The sequence below is a fragment of the Crotalus tigris genome, unplaced genomic scaffold, assembly GCF_016545835.1.
Source record: "Crotalus tigris isolate CLP2741 ecotype Arizona unplaced genomic scaffold, ASM1654583v1 scf7180000024432.2438137, whole genome shotgun sequence".
NCBI classification, from domain to species: Eukaryota; Metazoa; Chordata; class Lepidosauria; order Squamata; family Viperidae; genus Crotalus; species Crotalus tigris.
The window spans coordinates 1,792,501-1,817,500 of record NW_024100599.1 but is presented as its reverse complement, the minus strand read 5'-3'; the positions used below and the strand labels follow the sequence as shown (position 1 = coordinate 1,817,500).

Sequence of the window (25,000 nt, the reverse complement as noted above, 5' to 3'; positions counted from 1 at the left end):
AGCTGCAGCAAGATAGTATCTGTATGAAAAATGTTAATAGACGAGTCACATAAAACTTCTACAGTTAAAGGAAGCATTGCAATGCCTTCACAATTAAAGAGTCATTCTACAATAAGTGCAGCAAACAGAAATCCTCTAGTTGAATTCCATTTGCAAATGCAAATCTTTCAGGTCAGGGAACAACCTGGAAAATCTTACCTATTACTAAAACTGAGTTCCAGTTGTTGGCTTGATTGACTGCAGGAAGTAGTTTTGACAGGCATTTTTTTTTTAAAGAAGATGATCCTAGAGTTGAAATATGTAAATGTTGAAATAGGGGGGAAAAGTAAAACAAGTTTTATTCCTGGACAGTCATAAGATTATTTTTAATCTTACTCCCATTTTTACCTAGGCTTCTTGACTTTTATTATTAGAGCTTACAAATGACTTGCATTTTGCCTATCACAGTAGTCATTCGCATAGCATAGGTTATTTTGGTTCTTTAATTTTCAAACCAAGCTCATCTTCAAATTCAGATTTCCTCAGTATATCTCAGTCAGTATCAGAGAGCCCGTTTGGTCTAGAGCTTAAGTCACTAGGCTACAAAGTGGGAGACTGTGAATTCGAGTTCCACCTTAGCCATGAAAGCCAGCTGTGTGACTTTAGGCCAGTCTCTTTCTCTCTCTCAATCAACCTACCTCACAGGGTTGTTTTGTGGGGAAAATAGGAGGAAGGTGTGTTGAATATGTTCACTACCTTGAGTTACTTACAAAAATAATAAAAGTTGGTTATGAATAAGTGAAAATTAAAAAGAATGTTCAGCATATAGGCTGGGTAAATAATGAGGAAGTATATAGCCTTATCTCACTCCTTTGCTAACTTAAAACCAATCTGTTTTGCCATTTTCTCCCTGGACTGTGGCTTCCTGACTGTTTCCCATGGGGCAATGAGATGTTCTAGAACTCCATTTTCCAGGACAGAATATTCATAATAAACATCAAAGAAAGAAGGTTTTAAAAAACTAAATGTTCTGGAATACAATTCCTATTCCAACCAGTTTATTAATCACAGGTAGTCCCCGACTTCCAACCACAACTGAGCCACACATTTCTGTGGCTAAGTGAGTTTTGCCCCATTTTATGACCTTTTTGCCACAGTTATTAGGTGAATCACTGCAGTCATAATACGAGCCACTTGCAAATTGTTTTGATGGTGTGACCGCAGGGATGCTGCAATGGTTGTAAATGTAAAAAACAGTCATAAATCACCTTTTTTTCAGTGCTGTTGTAACTTTGAACCATCACTACATGAATGGTTGTAAGTTGAGAACTATCTATATGTGAGTGAGAAGAAAGGTGGTAAATAGTAAAGCAGACCAATGTATTTAAACCATTCTTATCTAATCTGGCTTGCCTACAAAGTTATATATAAAAAGAAGAAAATGAAGAAAGGGAAATGAAGAATATAGAAACATTTTAGAAGAAAATATAGCACCACATGTTTTTCAGGCTGTTATTAATACCACAAATTGGTAAAAGGGGTGGCAAGATTTTAGAAAGGAAAAAAAAGTCATACTTTCTTCTTTCCCTGGTTCTGTACAGGAAACATGTATCATAATTAGCATTTATGTTAGTTGTAGGAAAACGAATGACTAGATGAAGGCAGAGTGCTGATACTCAAGTGAAATAAGTTTCTCATTGATCACAAAGAAAAGGGGATCAACCTATTTTTACAGCACCAGAAAGCAAGACAAGAAACAATGAATGGAAACTAATTAAGGAGAGAAGCAACCAAAAATTAATCAGAAATTTCCTAACAGTTAAGAACAATCAACCAGTTGAATGCCTTGCCTTCAGATGTTGTCAGTGCCCAATCTTAAGAAAAGATTGGACAGCCATTTGTCTGAAATGGTATAGGGTCTTCTATTTGTGCAGGGATTGGTCTAGATGACTTCCAAGGTCCTTTCCAACTCTGTTATTCTGTGTATAGGTAGGGAATCTTCTATTACTTTTCCACTCCCAGGTATGGGCCAGAAAGAGCAAATACTGATTGGCTCTCTGCAATCGCTATGGATTCATAGAGATGCCCATGCAGCTCTCCTTTGACTTATCAGGTGAATAGTCAGTAATACAACAAAGTAATGAAGGGGGGGGGGGGGGTATCAGAAAATAATGTTGCTTTATTATTAAAAGCACTGCAGCCATGTCAGAAAAGTGAGGCACACGCATGCACACCTTTGAGTCAAAATGTGAATTCCTGGCAATTACCTGGATAAAGTCCCCACAGTATTCTACACAAGATTTTTGGAAGTGGGTTCTTGTTGTCTTTTTCCTGGAGCTGAGAAGGAGGGACTGATCCAAAGTCCCGTAGATGGCTTTGTGCCTAAGGCAAGATTAGAACTCACCATCTCTCAGTGGTGCCTTAACCACTACAGCAAACTGGCTCTCAGTTTGTCTTTGCTTGGTATTTTAATGTGTATCTGAAGCAGAAGCTGGAAAGAAGGTGTAAAACATAACCATGATGATTTTTTGAGTGATTCTAATATTTCCCAGTATCTAAACTATGTAACCATCCATCCATCTGTTCAAGACTACATCTTGTCTACCCACTCATTATTCCACACCCCCACCAGGCCTACTTGAGCAAATATGTAAGGCCACCAATGTTATCTGATCTACCCTTCCCAGCCTATTTCTAATGACTTGCTGCACTAATCATTAATTACTGCACTAATTATTAATCAGACACATTACCAGAACAAAAATGGTCTCTTTCTGAATAAAAAGACACCTCTCAAAGCACATCAGAGCCGTAGTAAAAGTCCTCATGTACTTTTCTGTCTTTAAAATATATTATGGCATGTTTTCCCAATACGTGTGTGTCAAAGTAAACTGTGCCTCCCTCTTTAAGGACATATGAACAATGCCTTTTTATAAATGTAGAAAAAATATGGAAAAACATATTTGTTAACAAGGTTGTTATCTAAACAGCACTGGTTATGGGTCCTACTGATTCTCTTACAGGGGCAAACCTGGGGTGGGAGGTGAAATCCATTCCACAGGCACAAGAATGCCTTTGTTATTTATTAAAAACCTAAGATGGAGGAAAAAAGACTTCCTTCAACAACAAGCCAAGAATAGGTTTCTTGCACAAACCACTCTGTGTATTCAAACAGATTGTATACAGATTGTAGTTCTGGTGTTTCAAAAACTCTTTCATTTCCTACCTATTGTGGGTTGTGGCAGCCTTTTTGGGGTTTCATTTTCTTTATTAGTTTTCTGCACAGCCACAATTGATAGTATAATAGAGATGGCAGGAACCGAAGAGGTTATCAAGTCCAACCTCCTGCACACTGCATGATTATCTAAAGTCTAAACCATTTCCAGATTATTTTCAAACCTTTGCTTGAAAACTTCCAGTGAAGAGGAAGAAGCCACTCCGTGTGGTAACCTCTTCCACTGACTGACAGCTCTTACTGTCAAGTTCTTTCTAATGCCTCATCTGTATCTAGATTTATGCTTCATCCCATTAGTTCTATAATTAACTTTTGGTGCAATTGCCTTCTGCCATATAACTACTCTTCATATATTTAAAGACAAGTAGTGTGTCTCTTTTAAACCTTCTCTTCTGCAAGCTAAAAACACCTAGGTCTTTTCACCATTCCTCAGAGGACAGTTTCCAGTCCTTTCACCATCCTGGCAACCTTTCTGTGGACTTACTCCAGTTTATCACTTTAAAACAACAACATGGGGTGTACAGAAATGTCTGACTAAGGCAGCATAGAGCAGGACAATTAATTCCTTATACTTCCAGATTCTATCAATTTCTGCTTGTGTAAAATCACTGCCCAACAACAGTTCTGACAAACACACCTTGCCTTGTGAATGTGACACATGTAATCAATGAATGAAGCAAACTCTCTTCTAATCCGGCCGAGTATAGAACTGCCCAACATTATTGTATTAGTATAAATGGTGAATATCAACATGTATCTTTGGAGGGTTTAATCACAGTTACAATATAAGTGATATGTAAATGTATTATGTAACCCAGTCCTGATTTTTTGAGGTAACCTACATGTGTGGCATATAATGTGGTGGATAGATTTAATTAAGAAAATTAAATTCACAATTCTGGTTTCTTGAAGGGCATGTAGCAAAGAAACAGTTTTAATCCAAACATGTCTCATGGCATTCATAACACATTGTTATAAAAACACTACGATACTTCCATAATCTGATCCATCTTATGACTATTTACTTATTATACCCCAACTAATATGATCTGCAGAATAATAATCTCCATAATTAAGTGGTATTTGCTTAATTATATCACAACATGGTTTAGAAGTCTAATGAACCTCCCCCCCATAGAGGAACTGATTAATCACAATTAATAACTTTCCAGATAGGCAACACACTTCAAGTGCCTTCTGATTCACCTCAAGCCCCATGACTGCTTTAGGAATCACAACAAACAGGTTATTGTGATCTGTTAGTAAATAAATTTTTTCTCAGAATTTTGCAAACATTTTTTTGACTTGCTTGCCTGGCTGACTAAATGGGTCAATCATTTAATTAGAGCCTTCAAAACTTTCTTGGGCTTCTACAGTTTCTTATTTTAATAGCAGTTCTTGACTATAACCTTTAAAGCCTCTCATTAAACATTAAAAACAAATATTCTTATTCCCCATGCTTATTGTTCTCTTTCTTTGAGAAGTAAAGCTAAATGCTAACCAATGTCATCTGATATTCGAATTATATGCAATATAATCTGTCAAGTGTAACAATTCCACAATCACTCATTTTAATGGAAATTGAGCAAATTCTCGTATCTGTCCCAATAAATTCAATGGAAGACACAGTTTCCCATTGCTTTGTGGGTGGTAGCCGTGAAGCCAGTGGAGGAAAGAGAAGAGCAAAATAATGTTTCCCCCACCTTCAAATTCTTTGTATAACAATATGAAAGGAGTAATTATTGCTGTCAATTTTCTTCCTAGGAATGAAAAAAATTAAGTAGTGGGTAAGCTTTCAAACTTAAGGCTAGCGCCTGAGAATTCACTGGAGGAAAACAACCCAGCCTGATCTATATATAGTAGGAAAATACAGAAGGAATATTAATTGGATTCTTTACTATGTTCTGCCATTATGTAAAGGCTCTATCATTCTCCGCTAAAACAAAAGAAAGATTTCTTTCCTTTTACAAAGTGCAGAAGTAGCACCAATAGCTTTTTAACTAAGCCCCACACACCTTCCCACCAACATTACTGAGTTGCACGCGTACACCCACAGACATCCCGCTCCACAATTACAAAGCAACTAAATCATATTCAAAGGCTATTCTTTTTCCCTTTGGCGATTACCTGGATGACAGCCCTATCCTTTTGTCCTAGACATTTAAACTTCTTGTTTTATCCGCACAGAATTTTCTAGCCATCAGAGGCTCTGCTACTGTGCTAGCCGTCCTGCAGAAATGCTCGCTCTCCCTTCTGAAAAAAAAAAAAAAAAGCAAACAACTGGATAGCTATCATTACACTAAGGAAATCTTTTTTGGGGGAAAAAAAAAAACCACCACCAAACCACTTGCTAATCTTTTGTAGCCCCTTCATCCAAAGTTAAAGATAAGAAAAACAAACCTAAGTCAGTTTCAACCACATTCCAGGGACAAGTTCCCGTTTTCTTCTTTTATCAAAACACTAGCTTTTAAAGTCCCCCCCCTCCCGCCCCCGACCTTGCAGGCTAAACTGCTGCTCACGCCCGCAAACAAAGCCATATTTGTTTAATAACTGATTGCTGCCATGGGTACAGTAAACAAGAGCCCTGGCATTTGTGTTTATGAACAAACACATCTTCTTGCAAGAGCAATTTAACATTAACCAGGTGGAATAATCAACAGATTTCATAGGTGAGACGCTGGGTAGGACAACTGTAAACAGAGCAGGGAGGAGAAAGGGGCCAGTCTCAGGGAACCAAGGTTGAAGCAGCAGCACTGCAGAGTAAACAGCTGGGGAGAGGTCAAGGCAAACAAACAGTCATCCTTCTGACATTCGGAGAAGTAGAAAGGTTGCATGGCCACTGCTAGGAACAATGGGATCTTGAATATACAGCATCAGGTGCCTTTGAACAAGATGCAATCCCTTCAAGTAATAACTCCTTACTAATTGCACTAACTAGACTAGGGGTCTGCAACCTTGACAGCTTTAAGACTTGTGGACTTCAGCTCTCAGAATTCCTCAGCCAGCATAGCTGGCTGAGGAATTCTGGGAGCTGAAGTCCACAAGTCTTAAAGGTGTCAAGATTGCAGACCCCTGAACTAGACCATCAACTACATCAACTTAAAACCTGCAACTTGAGTAATTTGTACTCCTTAGTTATTGCACTAACTCAGTGTTTCCAAACTTGACAATTTTAAGGCATGAGGACTTCAACTCCCAGAATTCCACAGCCAGCAACTCTGGCTGTGGAATTCTGGGAGTTGAAGTCCACATGCCTTAAAATTGTCAAGTTTGGGAAACACTGCACTAACTAAACCATCAGCTACATCAACTTATAAGCCTGTAACCTGAGTAATTTGGTTCAGTTAGTTACTTATTGCACTAACTAAACCATCAGCTACCTCAGCTTATAAGCCTGCAACTCACTCAATTAATGCCTCTGTGAAAAGGTGGGTGTTTGTTTCAATCCTCTTCCCATTTGAAAATGGATGTAAAAGAACAGCTTTACAAGTCTAGAGCAAGGCAACAGAAATGCCGCTATTGATTCTTACACGCATCTTTATAGAGAAATATATGACATACAGCGGTGAAAAAGAGAGAGCACAATCTTAAATCACATTTTTCCCCAGAGGCCTCTTATGGACAGTAATTAATTAGAATGTTTTTTTATGCTACTAAAATAAATATTGTCATTGTGAATATTATGAGCCACACATAAACTTGTCAACTCAAGATATAAGTTCAGCACAGCCAACTGCATGTGCACTAAAGAGAGAAGTAAAAATTAAAACTGTACTCTTACATACTAGGAAGGCGGTGGGGAAACAAGGATCTTTGCAGATTTTAAGTGTGCTGACCAAGGGTATGTAAATTACCATAGGCAATTAAGAATGTCCCTCATGCTCTCTGGTCAAAGATAACATTTCTGAATTGCACTTTAGCCAGAGCACAATGTGTTTGATTGTGCAATGTAGCTAATCCCAACCACAGGCTGATACAGTCATATGGCAGGTGGGAGGCTATATAAATTGAACAAATAAATAAACATATCTTCTAGAAGTCGTGTTCTGTCCCAAATTAAATTACCACTATTTCACAGCCAAAAACATCAATGCAGAAATGTAAGATTGAATAAATATGAGATTAATCAACATGCACTAAACAGCATCAATTATGAAGTTATTGCACAACTGTTCTAAAACATTTGGACGCTGCTCAATCTGACTCTTAGAACTTTGGGGGAAAAAAACCCAAAATTCTTTGTTTCACACCTGTAATATTGGGTTACTCAGCAATGAAGGCAGGAAAATGTGTATTTTTAAGCATTATAGTCTAAATAATTCTGATCAAACTAAACTTTGACTGATATTGGTTTCTCCCTAATAGGCATTTTTCAGACTGGATGGTGCTGACATATAAACCTAGGTTACAGAAGAACTCTGCAACATTGTCTCTTCTCTTTAGATATAATTCTGTTCTGAATGTTTTGGATTTGACAATATGTTAGCACAAAAATAGCAAGGAAGCACCTTTGGTCACCGATTTCTCCATTAAACCCAAATTTAATATGTATTTGCTTCTCATGCCTAACCATCTCACTGTTGTAGTTCCAACTTTTTCAAGAACTCTCAAATTTCCCTGGCCTACAACCTCTCTGTTTTCTTACTGTGTGTTAGCTCTATACTACCAGAATTCCAGTCTAGATGTTAGTGATCCAGGTGATTTTTTTTTTTAAAAAATCTTTCCTGTTTCATAATATGTACTTAGGTGCATTTGTACCAGATTACAGAATCTCACAAAAGGGATCTCAAAAAAAAAAAAAAAAAAAATCTCGTCCAAACTCCTGCTTGGAGTTCTTCTAAAGCATTTCAAACAGTTGGCTAGATAACTCAATGAAATGAACATGTACAATCTGTTCTACTAGATGGCAGGTTATCATTAGTCGTTTTATTGTTTTATGGATTTTTATAGCTTTGTTATTGTTGTGAGGCACCCAGAGTTGCATTTTAAGATGGGCAGCCATAAAACAATAATAAATTAGGATTTGTTTTTCTTGATATCTAACTTGAGTTTAATTCCCTGTAATTTTAACCCACTGGTCCTGGATGTCTGGGATTAAGAGAAATCAACTCCATTTCTACCATTAGATTACAACCCTTTAGATATATGAAGCCTGCTATCACATACCCTCCTCAATTCACTTCTGCAGGCTAAACATTTTTAGTATTTTTAACCATTTTTCATCGGACTTGGATTCCAATCTTGACACCATCATGGTAGTCTTCCTCGGAATTCCAGTTTTTCAAAGTCCTTTTATTTTCTTCTGTGCCCACAATTGAAGATAATATTCTAAACGAGGCTTGACCAAGGCAGGACAAGAAGCAACAAATGGAAACTGTTCAAGGAGAGAAGCAACTTAGAACTAAGGAGAAACTTCCTGACTAACACAATGTCCATTGTCGTCCAGAGAGAAAGAATCCAGGAACGCCGGTACAAGGTGTAATCATCAAAGGCTTTAATCTCTGACAAAGCAAAAGTCAGCACTGGGAGTGGTTTGCTCCCAGTGCTTTACATAAGAATGCCACGCCCCGTATTCCCACCCCCAGCTGCAAACTAACATCTTCCTTAGGTCCATATAAGTTCCTCCACCATCTTGCCCATGCCCTTCCCCAGAAGCGGACCCGCCTTGCTGCCTTCTAACATGGCCGGCAGACTCCTGTACTGCAACCTTGCCAGCCACCCAGTCCCCGTCATGCCGTTCAGGTAGGAAAGCCCCAGCTCCGCCTCCTGGGCTGTCCAAGCAGGCCTCCGTTCCCTCCGGATGTGGTGTCTCCATGGCGGCGCTCAATGCCGGTGCTCTGCCACGCTGCTGTGTTGGCAAAAGCTCATTCCCCCATCATCTGCGGTGCGCGCTGGATGAGAATGGCGTCACGGCCGCACCGCGGGCTACCGTCAGTTCGCCAGCGCCGGGTCCAACATGCCAGAGCCAGCCGATTGTCAAGGCATGGGGGGGGACCGGAGGCTACGGTCCCTGACACTGTGGAGGCGGTTGGTGTGGGAGCGGTCCTCGGCAGCTGCAGACTCCGGTGTGTATCACCCCCCCACCTGTGAATGGCAAGCCCCATGGGACTTGACACTGACAGTTAGAACGATTCACCAATGGAACAACCTGCTTCCAGAAGCGGTGAAAGACAGGGAATAATGGGAAAAATATTTCCTGTGACCTAGACTCTGTGTGTCCAGCATTCACCTTATTATTGTTATTATTTATTAAATTTATATGCTGTCCCTCTTACTGTAACAGTGATGCATAATAAAAAGATATTAAAAATAATTACAATTTAAGAAAAGTTAAATTAATTATTAGCAATTGAATTGTACTGATGGCTTGTTTTCAATGCAATCTACTAGAACAAGTAGATCTAGAACACGTATAGAAATAAGACTCCTCTATTTCATACTCATGTTTCTGGATGTTTTGTCTCAGTGTGCAAGACAGAGACCTTTCTTCCTTTTCATTGGTTTACTGTTAAACCTCTCTAAATCTTTATGAACACTATCTTCCTGTTTTAATGTATTATCTATTCATGTATTAATGTATTATCTCTTCATCTGTAAATTTGCTCATCACCCCAGATCATTAACAAAAACACTGAAAAACACATGACTCAAGGAAGAGCCTGTGGCACTTTACTGTATAATAATCACCAAACAGATGTGGAAACATTTATGAATACTCTCTTGGTATGGCCCATTCAGCCAATTAACCTCTAACAGTTGCATCATCTAGCTTTTATTTTTTCATTAATGAAGATATCACAAAGAAGACTGTCTGTGTCAACATAAGCTATGTTGATTCCTCCAATTTATTAAGCTAGTTAATTATGTCAAAAAAGAAGATAAGGTTTGTCTGGCATGAATCCTTTATCTCAAACCCTTATTGACACCTGTTAAATGTCGTGTTTCTATCCAAGTTCTCACAAACGTGCTGTTTAACAATATGCTTGAAGAGCTTGTTCACAATACACAACAAACTGATAGGTCTGTAACTTCTCGTGGCCATCTTTTTCTCTTTGTTGAGGAATCATTTGCTGTCCTCCAATCTTCTGGAACTTCACCAGTCCTCCTGGACTTTCCAAGATTCATTTAACAGTTGTTCGGTTGCTCCACTAGTTCCTTTAGCACACCAGGATATAATTCATCTGACCCAAGAGACTTAAATTGAATCAAACTAGTGCTAGTTTATATTCCTCTTGTGTATCTTGAGCTGAGCTCCCTCCTTTGCAGTATTTCTCAACCTCAGCAACTTTGAGATGTGTGGACCAACTCCCAGAATTGAAGTACAAACATCTCAAAGTTGCTGAGGTTGAGGAACACTGCTCTAGTCACAAAATGATAGCCATCTAGGGTGTGATGTTTTGTAGCATTTCTTGAAAGTCTGAGCTCCTCCTTTACTTTAACCACTCTGACACAGTCCTTATAGTTTCTAGCATCTGGCTTGCATTTTTTTTTTTTTTGCTCCTATATCCCTCTTTCAGCTTTGTATGCATTTTTTAGCATTTTAGAAAGCTATGGGTGAATTTCCATTGGTCTATTTTAGATGTCTCCGATTTTACTTTCTAGCAGATTTTTTTTTTTTTGTAATTGTGCTTTCAATATCTCATTTTGCAGGATTCCTGGACACTTATTTCCTTCAAGATCTTAAGCCATTAGATCAGGTCTACCTTTCATCTGAGTCCACCAAAATACACCCTGATATCCACTACTCTTTTCTATTCATGCTTTCCTTTGTACAACGAATTTAAAAGATAGCATGCATGGTCACTATCTTTCATGGTTTTAATCAACTTCACTTAAAGTACTTCTTCCCTGTTAATAAAATTTACGTCCAAAATAATGAATCCCCTTATTCCTTCTCCCTTTCTAAAAGGTAAAGAGGTCAGCAAGAAAAGACAGGAATTAGTTGGATCTAATTCCTGGTACAGTTAAGCTTCCAGCAGAAACTCTTCCCTTGTTGCTATCACAAGCCTTTTTGAAAGTTTAAGCATCTCATAATAGAAAGGTCCTTTCCTTATCTTCTCTCTGTCCTATTGGTCTATAACAGGGGTAGGCAACCTTGGCTCTTTTATGACTTGTGGACTTCAACTCCCAGAATTCCTGAGCCAGCCAGTCATAAAAGAGCCAAGGTTGCCTACCCCTGGTCTATAAGAAATTCCCATGACAATAAATAATACTTACACTTTTTTATCATTTTATCTTAACTCTTTGCTCTTTATGGTATCTCCATGCATATATGAAACTTTGGATTTCAATAGCTGAGTGAATTATTCCCACTTTAGAAGTGACTCTTCCCCAATTTGTTGGGCTGCAGTGTACATGACTCTTGTGATCAATTTTTGGTGAGGGAAGGAGTGTGTGTTTCCTGGCAACATTTTCAAGGATGGCTTGCCATTATTTTCTTCCTTAGCATCACCCAGCTAAGACAAGAGTAGAACTCATGGTCTCCCAATTTTTAGATTGATGCCTTCATACCAAACTGGCTCTTGAACTAAATATACAATACCATTTAAAAACTCCTTTTTTTCTGCTACTTACCTAGGCACATGTATATATATTAATTTATACTTGGTCTATGGTACCAGATTTAATCTCCAAATCTTTCTCATACAACTGGAAAAACTCCTGCATAATACCATGGAATGTCACTGCCAATCATGATCATGTAGATAATTCTGATTAAATAGATTGGGGTTCTGACTAAGTCACTGAGGACGTTGGCTAACACATAGCATATTTAGTAATGATAAAACTGACACAAGGGGGACAAAATGATATCTGGACTTAATCAGAACTTAATTAGAAACAATTACATGATCATTTTTTATTACACTGAGGTGGTGTTGCAGAAAATAAACATGACAATAGCATGCCTATATATTGTGATTAGATTACAGCCAATCACACCCAAAAGTAAGGCATAAGAAAGAAAATTTATTCTAACCCTAACTATATAAATCTATGTATCTATATCTTATTCAATAATATAATTATTGTTGAAAAAATGTTGGGAAGGGAGACCAATATTAACAGAGCATTGTGAAGGGAGAACAGTATTGAAACCTATTCATGCTGCATATATAGCAGAAGGTGTTTGTGTGAGAATCACCTTATGGGGGAGATGGTGGCATAAAAATAAATAAAATAATATATAAATAAATAGGGAGAGTAGAAGAAATCAATGCGTCTATCTGAAAGTTCCTCATATTAGAATTTTTGTAATTGTGGCTATTTCTTACTAAAAATGCTATTCACTTTCTCTAGAAGGTTTAGCCTGGGTCCTTAAAAGGTGTCCCTCATCCATCTTTGTGTATGTACCCATGCACACAGGCCTAATTGAATGAGCATTCCCAGCAGAAACAGTCTGTGTAGGCACATACTCATGCAGACAACTGGAGAAAGCCTTCCAGCTGATGTAGTTCCTTTGATGCTCTGAGAACAGGTATTTCATATGGCCAGTAATGCTTGCATAGCCTGTCCTCTATATCCTCTCTGTTTTATAACACAGCTTATCCTAGAATCTTGATAATTTTGCTATTAAAAAAAAACAAAATACCCAGAGACAAGTATTCCATTTTCAGAATTTTTAAATTCAAAAGGCACAAATCTGAAATCTAATGCATAATGTTGCATGTCCGGCCTATTATTTCATCATTAAAACATCTACAGATTACAACTGAATTTCTTCTGTCCCCTTTGCAGATATGTAAAATCACTTTCTTCAGTGAAAAGTAAGTACTGTATGATAAAAACTACAAGCATATCATTCAAATGCTTTATTGGCCAAATAGATGAATGCCTTTATTAGTTCAACCTTTTTTGTAATGGAGTGCCACTGATGACCCAGTGTTTTCCTCATCTCCTTGCTATTAATCACATCTCTAAGAGCTCATTTTGTTTTAAAATCTTAAGAAATTGCTATAATTTAAAGACATGGTTTCTTCCTAATGGGTAATGTTTCATAGGCTGTATCACTTCCTCTAACAATACCTTTGTGGCAATGCTGAGCACAATATTAAATCACTTTAAATTTAGAAAGCTAAATTAAAATATTTAAATGCTAGAAAAGCTATATGTAAACTACCTTTTGCATATCTTACTTTCCATATTTTTATTGAGTTAAAATCACAGCATTTTTTAGAATTTGCAGAAATCAAACGTGTATGTCGTATGTTTTAAGCTTATGAAAACATTTCCTGTGCAAATTCAAAATAACATGATAATTTTAAGAGGATCTATTGTTATTTATGTATTAATCACATTTATATTGTGGCTGCCCATTTCACAAAAGCACCTCCGGGCAGCATTCCACAATCAATGAAACAACAAATATACAAAAACAATCATGATAAAAATAGGAAAGTCATTATTAAATGACTGTTAAAGTCATTATTAAAAATGACATTATATAAAAAAGTAAAATGTACAAACCGTACATAAAGGGTAAAAAGGTTGACCACAGTGGAGCCATCTAAGAATACTTAATAATAATAATAATAATAATAATAATAATAAAGTTGGAAGGGACCTTGGAGGTCATCAAGTCCAGCCCCCTGCTCAGGAAGGAACCCTACTGGACATTTCAGACAAATGGCTGTCCAGTCTCTTCTTAAAAACTTCCAGTGTTGGAGCATTGCTTCTCATCCTGCCTTCAGGCGCCTTGGAGAATAGCTTGACTCCCTCTTCTTTGTGGCAGCCCCTGAGATATTGGAACACTGCTATCATGTCATCCCTCGTCCTTCTCTTCATTAAACTAGACATACCCAATTCCAGCCATGAAGGGCTTTAATGATTGAATTGGACCCAGAAGAAGAGTGGTTGCATATATGCTATTTTGGCAACACACATAACTGCCCAACACCGCTGCATTCTCTACCAGTTGAGCTTCTGGATGCTCATCAATGGCAGCCTTATGTAAAGCACATTACAGTAGTCCAATCTGAAATGACTAGGGCATGGATGACTGATAGTAAGCAGAGCCTCCTGATCCAGAAAGGGGTGCAACTGGCATGAAACAGAAAGCTCTCCCAGTCAAGACTGCCATCTGTTCCTCCTAGATTCACAAGTGAGTCTAGGGGGATCCCAAGATTGCACATGAGATCTGTCTGTCTTTGAATCTTTAATATAAATAATGAAGATAGATTTTTAACAGGCGTTGTTTTCCTTTTTAAAAAAAATTTCAAGTACTATACAAGCTGTATAATTTCTTGGTTCTGTGACACAAAACTAAGAACATGTTCTGGTTAAGAATCACTGGTGCAGCAAAAGACAATCAACTGAGAAAATTACATAAAATATAGACAACTACAGATGTATCCTGATGTGTCTAAACAACACCGGTTCTTACAGGGGAATAGTATATGATAATTTAAGCAAAATGTAGGCATAAAGAGAAAAAAAATAATCTTTGCTTTTGTCAAGCATCTTTAACTAGAAATGTGGTGCAATTATATTACAAAGTGAATGCAAAGAAATGTTTATTCCCATTCATTCAACTTAGAAATCCCTTCCTGTTAGTCTTGCAAATAATTTGCAAAGTATATAAAATTTGGAATGCCTAAATTTATTACAAGATGCAGAGAAAATAATCAACTTTCCGGCTGTTGGTAAAGATTAGCTCTTGTTTACTATTCTATAGTTATAGATGAAGAAAAAGAAAATAGTTGAAGGATAAATATATTTGAACAAATTCAGTCTTCTTTTGGACACATCAGATACTGATTTCTTCTAAATAAAATATCTTGTTTTAATAAATAAAAATATAATTGTATTTATATAAATATTAATTTTTTTAAAATTAATTTGTTGCATATCATGTAGTCTTTCCTCCCTGGCAACAAAAAGATAGAAATAGATTTCTGGTTTGGTTCTTTATTCAAGATACCAAATATACCAGTAACACATATATGAAAGATATATTTTATGGATAGCATAAAATGGCTTAGGAGGCTGATCTGGATATAAAACCTTTCACCTATATATTGCATCTGCAGAGCCAATTTACTGTACACTGGCCAAGTTATTACAGCCTAATGAATCAGCCACAACCTATATGAACTGCTGTACATAACTGGTAAAGTGGCCACTTTATAACTCCTTTCACCACTTAACAGTTTGAGTAACAGTAAATCCAGCTCCAATAATCCAACCTCCAAAGTCAAATCTAACCCAAATAATGAATGAAATACACTGGGGTGAAATCATTTTTAATTGATAAGAACAAAAAAAAACCCCAGACATTTCTTTTCCATAATGCTATATGCCCACAACTATGTATTTTCAGAAAAGGTAGGGAACTAATCATTTTAAACCTCATGTTTTCTTTCCAACAAGAACCAACTCTTAACCAAAGATTTGACTTTCTATGTGATAACATTCCCTGTTGAAAATAGCTAAACAAAATGGCTAGTACCCACTGGGGGAATAGATTTTCTAAGTGCTTAATTTACTGGCATTTCTGAAAGAGCATAGTGGATTCTCTGCTGAAGAGTTCAAAGAGATTCTTTAACATCTGATTGTGAATTCATTCATTCATTCATTCATTCATTCATTCATTCATTCATTCATTCCCAAGCACCAGGATTTTGGAAGTTTCACAAAGAAAACAAGAACAAAAGTATGAAACTAATATAAATTTGCCAGTGGTCACTCAACACATATTATAGACCACAGGTCGGCAACCTGCGGCTCCGGAGCCGCATGCGGCTCTTTGAGCCTTCCCCGGTGGCTCCCAGCCTCCTCTGCCTTTGCAGAGAGAGACAGAGACAGAGAGGCAATTGCGCTTCCCTGCTTCTCTCTCTCTCTCTCTCTCTCTCTCTCTGTGTGTGTGTGTGTGTGTGTGTAAAAGATTGCACTCACAGTGTTCTCCGAGGAGCTGAAAAGCTTTCTGGATGGAGCTCCTCCCTTTGCTGCTTCTCTGCAGGAAGCAGGAAGCAGGAAGGGCAGGAGAGAGCTAGCTAGCCCAGCTAGGCTGACTCAGGAATTCTGGGAGTTGAAGTCCATGAGTCATAAAAGAGACGAGGTTGCCTACCCTGATCTTGTTGGACAACAGCTTGAAGCTTTCCAGGTGAGCAGCAGATAGGAGAGAGAGAAAGAGAGAGAGAGAGAGAGGGAGGGAGGGAGAGAGAGAGAGAGAGGAAAGAGAGAGAGAGAAAGAAAAAGAGTGGGGGAAGAGGAGTGGCAGGCAGACCAAGGGCAGATAGAGAGGGAGGGAGAGAGAGAGACAGAGACAGAGAGAGAGAGAGACCCTTTTGACATCTAAAATGAAGATAACACTGCATATATCCTTTTTTTAACCTGTATGTGTATGTGTATGTATGTGTATATATATGTCTGTGTGTATACATACATATACACACACACACATACACACACACACACACACAAACACACACACACCTATAATAAAGGTAAACAAGGATATATGCAGTGTTGTCTTCATTTTAGATATCAAAAGGATTTCGCGGCTACCGGTGTTTTGTTTTTGGTGGGAAACGGGTCCAAGTGGCTCTTTGAGTGTTTTGGGTTGCCTACCCCTGTTATAGACCAAAACCTTGTTGCAATAACAATTTTCAGGACTTTTCTAAACAAGATGAGAGTTATGTCCAACTATACTTCCAGAGTGTATAGGTTACTCTTAAGAAGCACGGACATCATAGTCAAATCCTATGGACATTACAAGGATATGAAATTTTCAGTAGGTCTTTAAAAGAATGGACTGAATTTTAAGACAGACTCGTATTTATTGAAGCAGTCCTTAATATGTTATAAGGGAAAATAAGCATTTTCAACTGGGCCCAGAAACCAATGAAGCAAATTTGGAATAGATTTAATTGTTTTCTCCAATTAACAGCCAGGCTCTCACATTCTGCATCAGATGCAACTTCACAACTGCATGTAGAGCAGTGGTTCTCAACCTTTTTAATGCCACGACCCCCAACCGGTCGTAAGTCGAGGACTACCCAACCAGCCGTAAGTCGAGGACTACCCAACCGGTCGTAGGTCGAGGACTTTCACTGCCCGGGAGCGCCGCGCATGCGTGGTGCCGCCCCCTGCACCGGCCGAGGTGTAGCTAGCAAGTGGCAGAGACGGCGCAGGCCAACCACCAGCTGGGCCACCAGCTGGCCCAGCCAAAGGGAGGTAAGACACCCGCCGGGCCCCACGCATGCCAGCAACCCTCCCTGCACCCGCCGGCCTCCCACCTCCCACCCCTGGTCCTCTTTTACTTACATTTTTAGTAGTTGCTCAGCAGGGAGAGGTGGAAACTTCCAGACAGCTCGCCTTCGCTGCAGACAACTTGCAGCACCATTTGCAGAATAGGACTTTTGGCGGGCTCAGCAGGGCAGAGACAGCCTGGACAATTCCTATTGGCTTTTGAAAGCCAATAGAATTAGACTCTATTCAAGAGAGTCTATTCTATTGGCTTTCAAAAGCCAATAGAATAAAAGGGAGTAGCACAGCTAAGGAAAAGGGGGAAAAAATGGCGGACTGCGTTGTTTGGCGACCCCCGTGAAATGGTCGTTCGACCCCAAATGGGGTCCCGACCGACAGGTTGAGAACCGCTGATGTAGAGTTTGTTGCAAAGGTCCACTTCTTTGGTTAATAAAGGGGTGAAAGAGTGTGTTGCAAGAGATGTGATGGCACAGTGGTTAGAATGCAGTGTTGCAGGCTAATTCAGCTCATTACTAGCAGTTCGATCCTGAGTCAGCCTTCCATCCTTCCAAGGTTGGTAAAACGAGGACCCAGATTGTTGGCGGCAATAGGCTGACTCAGTAAACCACTTAGAGAGGGTTGTAAAGCACTATGAAGTGATATACTGTATAAGTGCTATTGCAAGAATGGAACTGGTGCCCTAAATGAAGCTGAATGAAAGAGCCTCTTCCACACCTTCCAACTGTTGTTTCCGCAGGAGCTCTGACTCCACAAGCACTAACAAAAGATATATGTTAATTTTTTGTTGAATAAACAATTGCAAAGTCAATTTTTTAAAGTTTTTTGTTCAATTGCATCACATTTTAGCCACCATTCAAAGTTACAGTGCCACTGGAAAAAAAAGTAGCTTATGACCAGTCTTTTCATTTATGACCATTGCAGCATCTCCATGGTCACATGATCAAAATTTGCGAAATTGGCAACCAGCATTTATTTACAACAGTTGCAGTGTCCCAGGATCATGAGATTGCCTTTTCCACCCACCCACCTGGCTTCTGATAAGCCAAATGAAAGAAGAAAGATGAATTCACTTAACAACCACATGATTCACTTAACTGCAGTGTTCACTTAACAACCATGGCAAAACAAGTCATAAAAGTGGGTGCAACTCACTTAACGACCACCTTGTTTATTAACAGAAATTCTGCTCCCAATTGTGGCTATAAATTGAGTTTCACTTAGTTTTTCACATGACTGTATGTGAATGTACTCAATAGTGGTTTTCTTCAACAAATCATGATTAAACCAATAATTTACTGCAATATATGAACATAGTTATTCAGTGATATTGTTGAGTTTATACCACTACAACTAAGCATGGCTTTTTAAACCATTTTTCAGAAGAAAACATAATTGGCTGGATTTATACAATACTGTATGCTAGATCAAAGCCAAATGTTTTTACCAATATTGTACATAAGTGCCATCACTTAAGTTCAGTGGATGTAGTATTGATTGATTTGTGAATCTACTTCTATCTTGAAAAATGTTACATCTTATTTAAGAAAAACAACAGCCACTACATAATTCTGCTTAGCTTAATTCTTAGGGGCTCATTCCAAAAATAATTCAGAAGTGCTTTGGACCTTGTGTGAACAGTACATCTCTCTCCTGTTCACTAAGCAATCTTTTTGAGTCTCTTTGCACAATGTTGGAAGCATTTCTTCCAAATCATTTTTTTTAGTGTGTCCAGTGCTAGCGGACTCTTCCGTCTAATTCTCAATAAGGTCAGTGCAACCAATTTCTCTGAGAGAAATATGAGATCTTTTTCTACTTCACTAAATCGTATTTCTTGAATTTTGATATTAATATGTGTATTAATATTACTTGTAATCTACTTTGGGAAGATTATTTTGGAAAGCAGGTTCAAATAGGTATAACAAATAACTGATATGGTAGTTGCTTTTGATCTTAAAGCTGTACACCTGAGTGATTTTTATCTGCTAGAATTAAAATTGATTATATATTATAAAACAGACTGAGGAACACACATGTGATAAAAATCAGCGTTTCTTCCTTGCCACTGACTGCCGAGAGTTCAAATTATCTCTTCTCCTTCTCTGAAAGTCAGGCTTTAAAAATAGAAATCTAGGAAAGAAAGGTAGACCCTGTCAAAGCATACTTTGTGAGTGGATGCAGAATGACAGGGAAATTTGAAGCCTTCAGAAAATGTTCCAATTTCCAACTCTGAGCAGAGAATCTTTGCTTGAAAGACTTTTCCTGTTGGAATTTCACCCAGGTCTATCATGCTACATTTTTTCAATATAATTATTTACTTCAGCGAATGGCCCCAGATACATGTACAGTTTTACTCACTCTTACAATACATCATGGTAGTTTTAGGACTGTTGAAACACAAAACATCCCTCTTACAGTATTGCAATGATGAAAAGAAATGACTTCTTTACAATTCCCAAGTCCACAGACAGAAGAAAAAAGTATACTATTAAATAATAGGAATATGTCTTCAGAAAGTTCTCATCCTAACCTGCTAAAAACATGCTAGCTTGGCTAATGTCCACATGCTAAGTGACTGTCTTGGGTAAGTGGAGAGAAACAGTAATCTTTAAATTGAGATTTAACTCTATCTGAAAATGTAATCTCAAAATGGAAATATAAATTCTCAGCATACAACTAAAGAAATCTAATATCCACAAATGCAACATTTTGCTAAGCAAGTTAACTTACAAATACACCCTTATATGTTAGCCAGGCTTAATTCCAGCCCTCCAGTTCCCAAAGAATGATAACCCTCTATCTTAATTCATGGATAGCACCGAGGGCCAAAAATGAATCAGAACCAGAGAACGGGTCAGAATCATACAGCAAGCCTGATACAATTATGGCCCTCTCTGTAGCTCCAATAAAATTTGACTTAGCCCTCAGCAGAAGTCAGTGACCACGTAGACCATCCACTGTAGTTAGGGCATGTTACTCTTCATGAAATGTTATTATGACATGGCTGTCAAGGGGTTTTAAAGAGTCCCTCCCTTGCAATAGTCTATTTATACCATACTGTTTGCAGGTAAGGAGCTTACACTTGTAAACAAACAAACGGAGTGTGGGCCCGTTCTGCAATGTGAAGCAGCAGATTAAACTCTGTATAAACGGGCAGATCTGTGACTGGAACAGCTCCAACCTTCCTCTTGAAATAAAGAGCTTTTCTGACAATAGAGCCGGTGTAGTCTTTCATCAATTGCCGATCTTTTGACCAAGATGGCTTAATTTAAATCAAGAGAATAGAGTTGTCTCAGCTAGCAGAACCGCTGATAAGTAAAGAATCCCTTTCATTTTTACTCATAAGTAGATCTGAGGGCATGGAGAGTTTTTAACTGTCACTTAAAATAATGTTTATCTGGCATATCTGCCAATGGGATAAAACTATGTTTTAAGCAAAAGACAGGAATCTTCCTGTAAAAGAATCCCAGTTCAGACAATGATTAAAACAACATCAATATTGAGAAGTGAATATCTCTTTAAGAAACATTCACTCCTATACACGCAAGCTAAAATGGCAGCAATAGATGAGTATCCCAGCTTTCTGATCCAACATGCTAAATAACGATGTGCTCAAGCTTTCTCTGACTTCTGAAATTAATATGAATTAAATTGTAGTTAACATAATCTTAACTACAATTAGAGACCAAGGTACCTGTCTGGTTTTTACACATCTTAACTATTTGTGATCTTAAATGGGGGCTATTCTGTTGTTAAATCCTCTTTTAGCCTTTGAATATGGACATTAATACAGTCATAAGGCAGGAGTAATTTCAGTCTCAATTTCTTTGCAGAACCCCTGGACGTGTGGAATATAAAACAAAGGTGCAAAAGGAATGGAAGAAGATTTAGCCCTGCCATACCTCATTTTCTTTACCATGTTTCAACCCTAATGGATGACCATGATTTCATTTCTACCACCCATGAGGAAGTGGCTGGATATTGACTTAAAACAGAAATTAATCAGCAAACTGACCATAGCATCATATGTTATCTGGCAAACCAATGGGACAATAGCTTATCCTTGGTTAGCATGTTACACAATCAGTCCAAACCCTTTAGTCCCAATAAATGGTGAGAGGCCTTTGAACTGTGAAGTTGGCCACAGTTCCAGCACGCCTTGTGACTTGTCAGAACTACCTGGGAAATGATAAATGGAAGACCTCAAACAGAAGATCCCTCAGTGAGATAGTGATTCCACTAGCATCTAACAAGACTGTGGTCCATCTCTTCCTCAAAAAAAATGTTGCTAGACCTGACAATATTAGACAATTATAATCCAATTTCCAACTTTCCTTTTTTAGAATAAGTTTTGGATAAGATTTTCCATTTTTTTTAGGACTGTTTTTCATTTCTTTCTACACTGCCCAGAATCACTGTAAATTGTACAGCCATACAAGAATGGATGACTCCAGACAAATAGATAGATGCACTGAAAATACAAGGGATATTAGGTCATTGACAAATGGCAAATGGCACACAGTTCTGTGGACTGAAGTTACTGTTCTTGAACAAAATAATTGAAAAAGGGTCATTGTTAAATTGCTGTAATTTCTTAAGAGCTTGAATTCTATTTCCCATGGATTAATTAGACAGAAAGATTTATAACATTATAAATCTTAATAATCTCACCAATGTAAGAACATCTATGTCATACTTAACAACTCATTTCTGAGTGAATACCATCATTACATAATTATCACTATCTGAAATCCACCTCTTCCATTTTATTACCCCCTGACCTCTTTAATTCCCCTCTGCTTCAGTCTGTGTATTAGTGCATACGTGTATTGTTCCTAATAGTGTATGTATGTGTGTATACACACACACACACACACACAAGCCTATACTCCCCAAGTATTTATGCTACAATATTTCTTTAATCATAATATGCCACAACACTTTGTTTAGTTCCTGTGAAGATTGCTAGATTGTGACAGCATGAAAATTTGTGAGTCATTCTATTGGATTGGAAGAGCAATAGAACAAGTCTTCAACTGTGGTACTAAACTAAGTCATAAGTTGATTAAAATAATATCAGGGGACCTTTGCTTAGTAAACAAACAGAATGACCTTTACTATTAAGAGGACATATTTCATTGATTATATATCATAGCCTTATCTTGCAGCCTTTATACTAATGCAGTATGGACATTATTCTGGAAATTATTGTTCATGAATTTATAAGGTTGGGACAAAATCCTAAATATACTTATTTCAAAGCATGACAAACTTGAGACTCAGGCTTGTTAACTGGGAAGATGATAGCCCAAGTTCGAAACCTGAGTGTCACACATCAGAGTCAGCTTCTGTTACTCGTCTCAGCTCCTGTCAACCCAACAGTTCAAAAGCATGCAAATGCAAGTACATAAATAGGTACTATTTTGGCAGGAAAAATTACTGTGTTCATACTGGTCACATGATGACAGAAGCATTTCTCATATAACACAGACTTCCTTGGCTACACATCAAAGATGAACACCACTGCCTTGACTCAGTCACGATTGGACAAGGAAAACCTTTAAAGGAACAAATTAATAGCTACTCTTTATGTTCTTCCTCTTGGCTATGTTAATGTGCATTCCTCTAATACTCAAATCAGTACAATAATATGCCAGTTTAATTTGACTTGCTTAATGACCAGTGTGGAGGGGTTGTATGCTGGTAATCTGCAACTTAGTCTATTTCTGCCTCATCATTCTGTAAGCTGGGCTATTTTTTGGAGATACCTGTAAAAAAAAGAAAAGAAAACTGGATAAAGCCTGGCCAGGTAAAAATATTGTGAACAAAAGTAGCAAAGAATCTTTGTTCTTATTTGGAACAGAACCAATAATATATGTCTTCCAGCTTAAACTGACCTGCAGCTCCATATTTTTTTTGTAACAGACAGGTCTACTGGTATTTTGAAAGACCACAGAATACATGTTTAATATTACTTAATATTACTATTGGTCTTCCAAAAGGGCTGTTATTTAATTATATATAAGGAACCCACATAATGCCAGAATGGTGCTTTACAAAATGTAGATCAGGCATTCCATAGACAGGTTCCTGGACATTTACAACCATAAAAGAACATGAAGCGCGTCACATGAACCACAATAAACATACAATGAAAGCTCCAATCAATTACACCATCATTTCCACTATCACAGCATTATTGAATCATAAGTCAAATAGCACCCATCACAATAAGGCAATATTAGATTGCCTGTCTTGATTGCCTTTCAAAAGGAAGTCAAGGTTGCCATCAATCTAACCTCCAAAGGAAGACTATGCCAAAGGGTGTAACTGATCGTGTCATCATCAAGATTGTGAAGGAGGCATTACAAAGCATTCCTATGCCAAGACTTGTGTTTGGAGAAGAGAAAAAACAGAAGTTGAACATTGGAAGAGCTAAGAACAAATTTAGTCTGCTTGAACAATGCACTGGGGATGAAAAAAGGCTGGGTCACGAGATCATATTATCTAACAACCAATAGTAGGATGTCTTTAAGCTGTGGCCAGAGGATTCCAAGAAAGCACAGAGTACAGAGAATGACCACTGTTGGTAAGAAAAAAAAAATAGGGGAGATATGATAGCAGTGTTCCAGTATCTGGAGGCTGCCACAAGGCAGAGGGGGCCAGGTTGTTCACCGAAGCATCAGAGGGAAGGACGAGAAACAATGGTTGGAAACTGATCAAAGAAAGAAGCAACCTGGAATTAAGGAGAAACTTCCTGACAGTGAGGACAATCAACCAGTGGAACAGCTTGCCTCCAGAAATCGTGGTTGCTCCATTACTGGAGAGTTTTAAGAAGAGATTGGACATTCAGCTGTCTGAGATGGTATAAGTTCTACTGCTTGAGCAGGGGGCTCGACTAGAAGACCTCCAAAGTCCCTTCCAGCTCTATTCTATTCTAACCTTCCTCTCTCAGAACATTTGGGTCTTGGACACCAAAACATTGTCCTATTTCAATTCATTTAGGAATTTAAAAGCCCACTAGTTAATGAAGGATATTTCAGGACAGCTTTTGTAGGCTTATGAATGCAAGCAACCTCAGCATTCTTAAATTCAACATATGGTTAAATCTTGAAGGATTTTTTTCTTTCTGAAAGACGGAGACATTATAGAGATATGGTTTAAAGTCACAGAATGTAGCTTTGAGAAGATGCCCAGCCAAATGTTACTTCCGAAAGAGTTGCTAGGATTGTAGCAACAAAGATGTGTTCACTAAATTGATCCACGAACATAAGAGGGATAATTTCATTGCCTAGATTACTATTTATTTCTATAGAAATAATATTTGGGTTAAAATCTGAGAGGTTTTCATGAAAAAAAAAAGATTTTTAAAAATACTTAAAACCAATACACACAAATATTAAAACTAGGCTCATTTTAAGAAAGAATAATAATGTAACAGACAATCTAAAAGACAACCTGGTTCTGGATTAGAATACACTATTGTCCTGTAAATACTTAATAAACAGGCATATCTTCAAGGTCACCTAAAAGAAGACTGTTGAATGGGTTACCCTGGACACAATATTAGTGATCAGATTC

General features: G+C 37.9%; 1 protein-coding gene across 11 annotated transcripts in view; it reads right to left on the bottom strand.

Moving 5' to 3' along the window:
• FOXP1 (forkhead box P1) overlaps positions 1-25,000 on the bottom strand; it is a 666,111-nt gene that overhangs the window by 270,156 nt on the left and 370,955 nt on the right. Inside the window, exon 1 of one of the 11 annotated variants that reach the window (XM_039330823.1) lies at positions 5,615-5,662. The exons of 9 other annotated variants lie outside the window; for them this stretch is intronic. The gene's annotated coding sequence lies outside the window, so the exon portion shown is untranslated. Of the gene's footprint in view, positions 1-5,341; positions 5,468-5,614; positions 5,663-25,000 lie in introns of those variants that run through there. One more of the 11 variants, XM_039330819.1, reaches the window with a different exon arrangement.